The sequence below is a fragment of the Rhincodon typus genome, chromosome 8 (assembly GCF_021869965.1).
Source record: "Rhincodon typus isolate 14 chromosome 8, sRhiTyp1.1, whole genome shotgun sequence".
Taxonomy (NCBI): Eukaryota; Metazoa; Chordata; class Chondrichthyes; order Orectolobiformes; family Rhincodontidae; genus Rhincodon; species Rhincodon typus.
Genome location: NC_063339.1, coordinates 26,259,499 through 26,271,527, shown reverse-complemented (window position 1 = coordinate 26,271,527; position 12,029 = coordinate 26,259,499). Strand labels below are relative to the sequence as shown.

Here is a 12,029-nt window from a genome sequence, read left to right as displayed (position 1 = left end):
CTTGCACTTTTATCTATCTTTGCTTCACTCATCAGTTCATACTGACATCCTGGGGTGTCATTTTCACTCATTTTTGAGATAATGTTTGGGGTGATTTTAGGATGATGATATACGTTTTCAAAAAGTCATGAATTTTTTTTACATTCTTTCTTGGAACGTTGGTATTGCTGGCAAAGCCAGTATTTGTTGCCCATCTCTAATTGCCCTCAAACTGAGTGGCTTGCTTAACATTTTTGAGGGCAATTAAGAGTCAACCACTTTGCTGTGGATCACATGCAGGCCTGGTAAGGACAGCCTAAGGAAATTTCCCATTCCCATTTCCTAAAGGACATTCATGCTCCGGATGGGTTTTTACAACACTTGATACATAGTCACCATTCTTGTGACTAACTTTGAACTCCAGATTTTATAACTGAATGTTACATTCCATCAGCTGCTATAGTGGGATTTGAACTCTTGTCCCCAAGCTATCATTTGGATCCCAGTCCAGTAACATCACCACTGTGACACCAGCGCCTCCTTTTTTAGTCAGATTGTATGGAATTCTATATTACTTTGTACAGATTTTAATCAAGGTTAAGTATTTAAAATACAATTAACATTAAATTGTAAGTGTGGTGAAGTGAAATTTAATGAGTTGTGATGAAAATTCTTGCTTTAAGTCTGGATGCTGTTAAGCTGTGTTGGGAACTGGTGAAATCATTAAGGGTATAAAAGTTTATGTGGAATGTGGAAGCTATGGATAAGAATATGAAATTTTGAAGTCCTTGTTTCTTGCCATTACCCAAAACTTTTGCAATTTCTGTATCTAAAATATTTGTCCAGTCTGACTAGATTTTATAAATGATTAAGAAAAACACATTCAGTTATGGTCTTAGGGCTTCTTAACACTGATGGAAGTACTTGCCACACATCTTCAGTTCCATTAACACCTGCCAACAGCAACCTTTCTAAGCTCCTTAATGTTTCCACACTAAGATCAAGGAGGGAAACTGGCTTGATAAAGGCCAGAGTAAACAAATCCAAAATATTAAACAGAAAGGCAAGTTGCTTTTTAGCTGAATTTGAACTTCATTCTTTAAGGATAGCAGATGCCAATGCAAATTGTAAACATTTTGGGTGATGGACAAGATACAAGGACTGTAAAATGTCATACTCTTGTCCTTAACTTTCACATCCTACATAAAATTTCATTCCCTTAATGATTTCACCAGTTCACAACACAGACTAACCCTTCCTTAACAGTATGTAGGTCCGTCAGTCCATTGTATTCTCCACCAGGACAATTCCTAACTCAAGTCCCACCCACATGAAATTCTTGAGCTACTTAATAGTCAAGAGTGGCTAAAATGATTTCTCATTGACTTGTTCAACTTTTTTTTTACATCTTATAAGCACCTTCTCTTATGTGGGCTGTATCCAAAGCTAAAGAACCCAATCTAACATTTATATTCTGTGCAATATCCATTTAATTCAAATATCTCCACTGGGCATCATTATTTAGAGAGCATGAAATTGGCCTTTGACAGTAAGAACAGAATGGCCTTGTAGCAAATAGTCTTCCCTTTTCAATACTGTGGCTGATTTTTTTTTTAACCATTGATAGCAATTCCCTTAAGTCCCTTTGTATGATTGAGTAGGACCAGTTTTACCTTCCATTCTAGTCTCTACTTGCTGTGGAGTTACAAAAAATGAAAGCCTTTCTGTGTCTAGACCCTTCATATCCATTCAACATTACTTTAAAGTCAGTGATAGCACATTAATTTTAAATGGGCTACTTGGCCACATTGGAATGATGCCAATCAGAAAATCCAATCTAATTTTGTGACCTTTGCTTTGTCCAACTGGTAACCAATTTGAATCTAAAAATGTTGTTTCTCCCCTCACTTTAATATTTTTAAGCGTTAGAACTGTCAAACAAAGGGTTATTGGAAACCAGAATATCCTAAAGTTATTGCCGGATTATTGTGAAGTTATTGCTGGGTTTCTCTGTTAGTACAGTGCAGCTAATCCATGCTTTATTGTCCAAAGTCGATGATAATTTATGATTTCTAGTCACAAATGTTGCTTCACTTTTGCTAATTGCTTTTGTGTGCTGAACTTTAATGATGCTTAATTTTTTCAATGACTTTTTACAATGGAAAACACATTCAGGTACAGCAAGTTCTAAAGGGAATTTAATCTAGAATCACAGTGAGTGAATTTATAAGGATCAGATTTCCGAAAGCTGTGCAGTTGCCTCATAATATCCATGTTCAGTGGTTTGATAATGTAAGCATCTAGATGCTTAACCACTTGGACCTGCCAATCAAATGGTGAACTGACAGACACCTTACCGGCAATGAGAGGCTGTGAAATGAGGTGCATCACTAATTCTATAAAGATATCGCTCAGGCTTATATCAACAGATAGAGTAAGATAGCAAGCACAGATTCTTTCTTAAATACCTCATCCGAAGGCATCCTTGGACCCACCCTAAAGGATCCATTACTTCTGCAAAAGGCTGCATTACCCCTTGAAAGAACTCCAGTAAGATTAGAGCTATCTCTGTGAAGTATAATGGCCATTAGACATATTTCAGAAATGTGGGGTGATGAAAATTGGATTTGTCTGAAGGCAGACACACCTTTACATTCCCTCGTTCCTCTGCTGGTGAAAATGCTTGGTGCCATGTTCAAACGGAAACTTGTGGAATCGGCTAAGCTGGAGACCATCTCCATCCTTATGAAAATCCACTTGTCCTGCTACCTTCTATCTTCAGGGAAAACATTCCAAATAGTATAAAACTGCTAACCAAGAACCATCTATTCTGCAATGGTTTGCAATGTTTTGCTATCTAGAATGTATTCCTTGTATGCTTTGATTTCCTTCCAAAAATGTACTTTCTCTCACTGTTCTCTGGATTGAAGTCCATTTGCCACTGTTATGCTCACATTTTCCTGTAGTTGGCGGTTTTCTTTCCCATCACAGCCAATTGTTGTATCATTTGCAAATTTCTTAATCACGTCTCCTGCATTTAACTTTAAATCCTGCAGAATTCCATTCAGAATAGCCTTCCAGTTACAAAAATGTTACACTTTGCTTCCTGTCATTAAACCAATCTTGTATCCACTTTATCCCCTCCCTGCCTCCTTCCAGAGGCTATTTTATGATATTATTTGTGAGAGTTGAAGGTACCAAACACAGCACCATGACCAGAACTACTGGGCAAAACCTGAAAGACCACTTGGAAGTGACTGCACTTCTGAATGATAATGACAAGCTTCTTGCAGGATATGGGGTTTTTGTGCAAAGTTCAAGCATTTAATGGATGTCTTTAACATATGAATGTTTTATTTTTATCAGATTTGGCAATGGATTGGTGCATCACTATCACATTTCATGTTTTCAAGCGAGCAGATAAATGGTACTTGGAGAAATCTGGGGATTATTATCTAAGGAAATGCTCACTGAGTTGAAATATTGCTGGTAAAGGAATTGAAACCAGATAGATAACACTGGGAAACTTAGAAATAAATGAGAGAGTGCAATGAAATGAAACAGAGTCAGATTAGTGACTTGGAAAAAGGTGGCAGCATTTCAGGGCTTAAAAATTGATTGAAATGAACTAAAATCTGGATAGGAAGCTCAAACTGAGAAACAAAAGTACCAGAAGAGTAAAATGAAGAAAGAATCAGATAGAAAAGCATGAAATACCAATTCAAATAAGAAAACTACAGAAGGGGAAAGAAATCAATTTCATGAAATCTAGAGATAAGTTATTAACTTCAATATCTGAAATCATCAAAAGTGGAATCTAGTATTTCACACACTAACTGGAGTTCACATTGTGTCAGACTCCAACTATAACATGGGAGCCAATATTACTAATAAATAATTATTTCATATTGAAATTTGTTTTTACTGCCTAGAAAGGAAATTAGTTTTCCCATATTCACCACTACAGATTTTGGTAATTGTTTTCAGTTCTCTTCAAAGCGTGTTTTAGTTTAAAATTTGTCAGAATATAATGACCTCAATGATCCACAAATAATTTATTTGTCTGACCCTGCCACACATCTCAACAGAGCCCACATCACTCAGTTCCTCCCCCCGAGATAAAAGTTGAGTCAGAAACTCTGAACATTTATGCAGCAAACTTCGATATTCACTTATGATGGAATAACCTCCAAAGCTATGGGCCAGGACCTGGAAAATGGGATGAGTGTAGTCAGATCTTTGTTGCACACATGATGGCCTGAATGACCTCCTTCTGTACTGTAAATGTCTATGAATCTTTTTGTGATTGTTTTCATTTATATCAGCGAAGTACATGCAGAGTTTTGATTTTATGTGAAGTTGCCAAAGACATTTCTGCAATGTCATTTACAAATTTACCAATGAATTTTTAGTTTTCTAATTGTGTCTACACAAACCTGTACTCCAAGACAGAACAGACCAATTGCAGATTACTGCCTTTCCTCATCTGTACTTCCTGATGCTTTTATAACTGGAATAAAATTGATTAAAAATGGGATATTTGCAGACGCATGAAGCAACAGGTGTATCAGTAAATAAGCCATTGCTATATACTGTGTAATTGGAAGCCTGGTCACTTGGATTACAGAGGAAATTACAGGAATTTCAAGACTGAATTACTAAATTTGTTGCAAATTCACTTGCTGTCCTTTTATTCTCTTGCCTGACTCTAGAGGTGAAAAGGAGTTGGGTCTTGGTTTTTACCGAGAGCAGCATGAGGGGAATAAGAGAGTAATGAGAGAAACAAAAAAATCAAATCAATTCAAAGGAACAGTTGCAGGAAACCAGTAGGGATTCATCACAAGAGAATGTTAGTTGGATGAAAACTAATGAGCTGGAAAAAGAAGATTAGGGTTTGGTAAGAATTATTGTCTCGTGAGACAGAGATGAAAGTATAATTTTAGAAATTATTCGATTGAAGGAGTCCAAGTGTGCATTCAATTTGATTTAGGTTTGATGTTCAACAGGAAGTATTTTTAAAAATATTGACGTTATTTATGTTCTCTGCATGGTTCATCTTTATAACTGGGCGTGGATGTCCATCACTCAGGTGGATATTGGAGACTTGAAGCAAACTAGAGCTGGGTGGAGGTGTTTAGTCTGGGGTCATGAAGTGAATCTTTGGAAATCTGCCTTTCATAAGGTTCCTTCTTGTACACAATGGATATAACACCTCTGGGGTCCTGTGAGCTAGGAGTCTTTAAAATGCTGGCCTGACTTTGCGAAATTTGTGAAGGAGTTGGATGTTCCAATCTCTGCTGGTCAGATCAGAGAACTGTATGAAGGCTCACATTCCAAATCAAAACACATGCTTGGAAGGCACTCCTGAAACCAGGAAAGCCTGGGAATGAGATTAGGAATCCCAGAATTGGGACCTGTTGGTATTTGTTAAAGATTCTCAAACTATCCGAGTCATATGTTTTGTAGGGTATAAATGCTGCAAGACGTGACCCTTTATCCATTAGATTAACTCTGCAGGTCTCTTCAAAGGGCTTTCTTAATGTCAAATATGGTTCATAAATAATTTGGACACTAATTTATTTAATAGTTTCTAGGGCAGAGTCCTGTACGGGCCTGAACAACATGGGCTATGGTGACCAATGTGGCAGGATAACACAAGAAGTCCAGCCAGGCCTTTGTCGACATTTAGAAACTTTCAGCATCATTTAACTAAGTTCCGGGCACTGAGGCAATGTTCTCAAGAGATAGCGGCGAGTTGCCTATTAAAGGGAATTGTTGCTATTAATGACCTTATTGACTGCACATCTCACCTCATTAAATATAGTTTCCTATCCTACCATCTGCCAGGAGTGAATTCTCGACATGGAAGTCAGGGCAGGTACCTGCCAACTTCACCTCACATTTGGTCCAAAGATAGCACTGGTGTAGTGATGCCAGTCAATTCCAGGATATCTTGAGAGAAGCAAATTGTTCTGGATACAGCAAGTGGTAGAATAGGGTTGGAAATAGATGAAAGGGATGCTATAGGGATGGGGGAAGGTAGTTAATGAGGTGAGCTTGGTAACATACGGTGAGAGATCTAAGTAGACCTTGTGGAGAAGAATCCTCAATGAAACGTGGCAAAATTGACACTTAACCAAAAATCATAAGATTCAGACTTTTCTTTTAATAAGTCACTTGTGTGTGCCAATGGGGACTGCATGAGGAATTGGATCTCATGTAAGTTATTATCCAAGACTATGTTGTTGAGAGTTTGCAACAAAACTGCAAGAGATACAATTCTAAAGAACACATATGATCTATTTATGAATGGATCCTGATCGCCTTTCTCAAACATTGTGCTGATGGACGATCTTGCTGCACTTCTAACCTCTGTGTATTTCAAAGTTCTAAGCAATATCCAGGTCAATATTTAACCCCAGTCATACAGATGGTTTAACCGCTAATGCTATTGCAGTTTGAGGGAGATTACTGTCTAAAAAACTGGCTGCCCCACTTGCTCACATTCAATTTGAATTAAAGAAGGGGATGAAGACTTGTAGTAGACACATTCTTAACAAAATTATGTGATCATTTTCTGACATGTATTTTGCTTTAAATATGTTGGCACCTCCCTTAAAGTAGTATAGGGTTAGTAAGATTATGTCAGCAATAGAGATCCCCAGGAGATCATAATCTCCGACTAAGCAGGTTAGCAAATCAGAGAAACTCACTGGTCATTTTAAAACTGAACATTCAAATATTATATTTTAAAAACTCTACTTAAGGAGAGTAAATCCCATTTGCTTATTTTATCAAGTTCACTTTAAAGTAACTTACATAAAATGTTACTTAGCTGTAAATTTTTTTAGATTCTCAAGAAAAGTGTTAGATCAAGTCTCATGGGTGCTTTTATATTTCATGTGTCAGCCACTGAATAGTAAGGTTTTAGAAAAATCCATTTTAATTGAAATCATCTACGTACTTGGAATGCGTGTTAAAACCTCTAAAGCAACAATAGTGCTTTGAAATGTTGCAACGATTGTCAGAAAACAATGAAGTGAGGGATAATAGTAATCTCTATTCAATTGTTACCACAGCAACTACAAGATTAGTCTTTCTAGTGGTGTCTTATGTATCTGTCTCAGGCCTCTTTATAGCAGACTTTAATGATGTGTGAACAATTTTGCATTATCTAAAGAATTGTGAAGCAAGGCCTGGGCTTCAAGGGACTGAATTTCCAACAATGTGAAAATCTCATAAAAAGTAATTTAAATACGTAAACTCTTCCTAAAGTTACCAGCATCACAGATACCTGTCGTTAGTCAATTCAATTCACTCCATGTGATGTCAAGAAATGGCTGAGGACACTAGATGTGGCAAAGGCATATGGGCCCTGCCAAAATTCCTGCAGACATGCTGAAGACTCTAGAACTATGCATCTTGCTAGCCAAGCTGTTCCAGTGCAGCAACAACACTAACACCAACACAGCAGTGTGGAAAATTGCCTAGGTTTGCCTGTGATGAAAAAGCAGGACAAATCTAATCCACCCAGTTACCACGTTGTCAGCTTACTCTCAATCATCAGTTAAGTGATGGATGTTATCAACAGTACTATGAAGCAGCACCTGCATAGCAATAACCTGCTCACCAATGCTCAGTGTGGGTTCTGCTAGGGCCACTCAGCTCCTGACCCATTGCAGCTTTAGTCCAAACATGGACAAAAGAGCAGACCACCAAGGGTGAATTGAGAATGACAGCCTTTGACATTACAGCAGCATTTGACCAAGTATGGGTCATGGAACCCTAGCAAAAGTGAAGTGAGTGAGATTTGAGGGCTGTGCTCTCCACTGGTTGGATTCGTATGTATCACAAAGGAAGATGGTTGTGGTTGTTGGAGGTCAGTCATCTCAGCTCCAGAACATCTCTGCAGGAATTCCCTAGGGTAGTGTCTTAGGCCCAACCATCTTCAGCTGCTTCATCAATGGCATTTCCACATTGTATCATCAAAGGTGAAGATATTCACTGCTGATTGCACAATGCTCAGCACCAGTCATGACTCCTCAGATACAGAAGCAGTCTGTGTCCAAATGCAGCAAGTTCTATATAATATTTGTGCCACATAAATATCAGGTAAAAGCTATTTTCAATCAGGGAGAATCTAACCATTGCCCCTTGATATTCAATGGCATTACTGCTGCTGAAGCCTCCTCTATCAACATCCTCGGGGATGTCATTGATGAGAAACTGAATCGGACTAGCTGTATAGATATACCGTAACTATAACAGCAGGTCAGAGGCTAGGAATACTGTGATGAGTAACTGAACTCCTGACTCCTACCAGCTATAAGGCACAAGGCTGTGGAATGCTGTCCACTTGCTGGATAAATGCAGCTCCAACAACACTCTTGATACCATTCAGTACAAAGCAACCTGTTTGTTTGCCTCCACCACTGAAGCATAGTGGCAGCAGTGTGTGCTGTCTACAAGATATATTCCAGCTAACCAAAGCTCCTTAGACAGCACCTTTCGAATCCATCAACACTGCTAATTAGAAAGGCAAGTGCTACAGAATTGACGAGAACACCGCTGCCTGCAACTTTCTCCTCCAGGATTGGCTGAGTTTTGCTATAAAACACAAACTATTATACTACTATCTACTCCAATGAAAGCAGTGGACAACCTGGTACAATTTTTTTTTGCTTAGAGACGTGGAGTTCCCTGTATGGCATAATCATGAAGGTACATCCTAAATTACGGCCAGTCTTGCTGCTGTTTTTGCTGATATCAATTTCTACTGAAATCTTCTAACCTCAGTAGCATGCAGCAGGACATAAATTATAAATTTTATGAGTTGAAGATAACAGTAAAACAAGTGAAAGCAATAAATCAGAAAGAAATAGTGAAAGGAACTGTTGTGTCTGCAAACTGCGATTGTTTCACTGTAATTTTGACATGTTTGAGGCCAATGGAAAACAAAGGTTCTTCTGTTTCTCTTGGAGAAAGCTTTGCTGAGATTTCCAGCGATGTCTCTGATGAGAACATTACTATCAACTGGGCAGCAAAAGAGATTTTACTGGAAATACCAAGTGTGGAGTTGCAATTATGTCATCAAGCTGCCAGAGCAATCAATCACATTAAAGAATTCTCATAGATAGCCAACCAGGAAATGAAAAGTATCAAAATCAAATCATTTATTAAAATCTTTGCATGGAGTGAAATAAAGATTGGGATATACACACAGGGGTGAAGGCAAATGCTGCTATATCATGAAAGAAAGCTTTTTCCCAAAAAAAAATTATCGAAAAACTCTTTGTAAAATTTAGTAATCAATCATGAATACATTTAAGAATACTCCCACAAATTATATTTTTCAGGTCTGGATCAGTTGTTTAGCATTAGTTATTGCTTATGTCACTATGTAAAGCTATCGCTAACTGAACACTGTGTAGCCTTTCAGTCCATGTGCAATTGTGATGAGAGTGTGGAAAATCAAAAGCTTTGGGCACATTAATTGATTTCAATGATAGCCGGCTCTGGGTGTGGGAGGTTGGGAAATTCGCAGCCTGTGGTGAGCATTAACAGATCACACGTCAGAATTTCCATATTAATTTGTCCCTGTCTTAAATCCTGACATTACGGTCAGATGCAGAAGCAAAGTGACAAATGCTGACAGTTTGCCCTCACAAGACTTCACAAAGTCCAAGCCAAAATTAACATAAGTAGAATAAAACCTGGGTAACTTCTGTAAGATGAGGAAGACAATAACAAGAACCACTTCAGTCTGTTCAACAGCTGTTATCAAATGAAAGCTAAGAAAGGCTATGTGGAACAGTTGAAAAATGGCTGCAAAAAAAGACCAATTAAAACATTAGACCAGCAAACATCAAACTGAACCCTTGAAACTTTCAAATCTGTCAGATGCAAATAAAGTGAGGAATTAGGCTATTGCTTTGCAATAATGTTTACTGAAGCAGTGAGGAAACTACCTGATTGGGAAGTGTGTTTTCAGAACTTTGTATGTATAAAAGGACAAGTATGAATTAAAGCACAGATAGAAAAGTCAGGCATTTGGCAACAGAGCTCTTCACAGTTGGGAATTACAGGAAGTGGATAGCTAATTGATTGTGGTTCCCATTAACTATTTTCCATCACTCACTGGATGCAGGACAGCTCTAATAGCACTGAAGGATCGCAAACATAACTCCCATCTTCACAAAATGGGAGACTGGAGATAATTGACCTGTAAGTCTCACATTGATTTTGGGAGACTAATTTGAGACAGTTAAGAATTGACTGTAGGGCATCGATTAGTTTGAGACGTGAGCGTGACATTTGACTGCTCCTTGAAGTTTTACTGAATGCATCTGTTGACCCAGTGGATAAGGGTAAAAAAGGAAATGTTGAGCTGGATTTTAAGGAGTTTGACACTGTTGCATATGCAGAATTAATGGACAAGACCAAGACTGTGGGACAGCTGGAAACACACTGAATCAGTTAAAACAATGACCAGTTGAAAACACTAAGTATGAGTAGTCAGGAAGATATGTGATAAACTGTTCTTTTAATTAGTAACATGGTGATTTGGTGGTGGTAAAGAAAATGTGTAGCCTCACTGAATAGAAAATAAAAGTAAAAGAAGGACGTGTGACTGGGAGCTGGCTGTTTAGAGGTAAACTGCAGGCAGTGCGAATGGGACTGAGACCACCACAGCCTAGCTGTGAATATGAGAGTAACTGTTGGGGGAATTTCCAAACAGTATCACTGTCACATTGTATGCAACACAAAATGCCTCAAGCAAGAAACCACAGATTATAGATTAAAACTGATTAGGAAATGTGGAGTCAAATCAAAGCAGCTTTAAATTGACAAATATTGTCAAACTAGGAGCAATGGCAAATGTAGAAGCATCAGTGCAAATTCAGAAAGATTTGAAGATGCTGAGCTTATGAGTGGAACCATCTTTATTAAGGTAAAAGTATAAATGATAATATTTGGTGAATGATAATATTTGTTGAATGATAATATTGGACATGAGCAGAGTAAGAACCCATTGCAGGAGAGATATTGATGGGAGTATTGATGGGAATACCCATAAGTCCTATATTCTCAAGTGATAAAGAAAGTAAAACAAATTATTGGGCTGTTTTTAAGGAGGAGTCACACAGAAATGTGTCACGTCAGCCATGTCTTTGGTTATACCATGCCATCTTACTCCCTCAATTCTACATCTTTAGAAAAAGTTTGAGATCAACAATATAAAAGAAATGCCAGGGCAGGTATTAGCATAGACAACTTTGCCATATTTCAAAAAGTAATGAGACATTTGTCTGGAAGAGTACATGGATATTTAGTTTTTGAAATTTAGTTATGGTTGTATAAATTCGTTGCAGGGAAGAAAGGTGATAAATAAATGGGTAGTGGCATTACCATCACTTGGCACCTCCCTCAAACATGTTGAAGGCCATTTCAAGTCATGTCCATAATAGGACTGAACAGCTGTGATGCCCCCAGTAGTGCCAGTGTAAATTCCAAGCCATTTGGAAGCCAAAACATGGCTAAACCATCAGTGCACTCTTCTCAGGCAGTGAGAACAATAAACAAACCATTCATCTTCCCTGATAAACAGCTCACACAGAAATGGAAAAAATGTAATTCTCCACAAACTTCAGGCTGACCTGGGAGGAAGATTTTTTATTCAGATTTTGTTGCTGCTCATGGCTGTATGCTATTTTGACTCCCTGGTGTTGTAGCTGCTGAATCTGTGACACTTTTCAATGCACCTTACTTTAATCAACCTGGTCAAACATGTTATTGGCACTCTGCTGGGGTAGCAGGATTTGAACCCAGGTATTCTGACCAAACGGGTCATAGTTTATAGTTTCCGATGTTAATCTGTGCCACTGCACCACAAGGCATTCTTGGTCTTCAGTAATAAAATTGAACAAAACACTACCTGTCCAGGTAATCAACAAAAATCTGCACTGTGCCTCGAAAAGCAACATTTAGGGGAGTGAATTGGTCCCTATTTGTATCTTTTTGGTGTTAATCTTTTGAAAAAAACAGCATTC

The 12,029-nt window shown here is 38.1% G+C and overlaps 1 protein-coding gene and 1 long non-coding RNA gene across 4 annotated transcripts in view; both read left to right on the top strand.

Moving 5' to 3' along the window:
- The window catches only part of LOC109916454, a 387,714-nt gene that overhangs the window by 312,277 nt on the left and 63,408 nt on the right, over nucleotides 1-12,029 (top strand). The gene's annotated exons all lie outside the window — the stretch shown is intronic.
- LOC109916456 (synaptotagmin-16-like) overlaps nucleotides 1-12,029 on the top strand; it is a 64,612-nt gene that overhangs the window by 41,498 nt on the left and 11,085 nt on the right. The gene's annotated exons all lie outside the window — the stretch shown is intronic.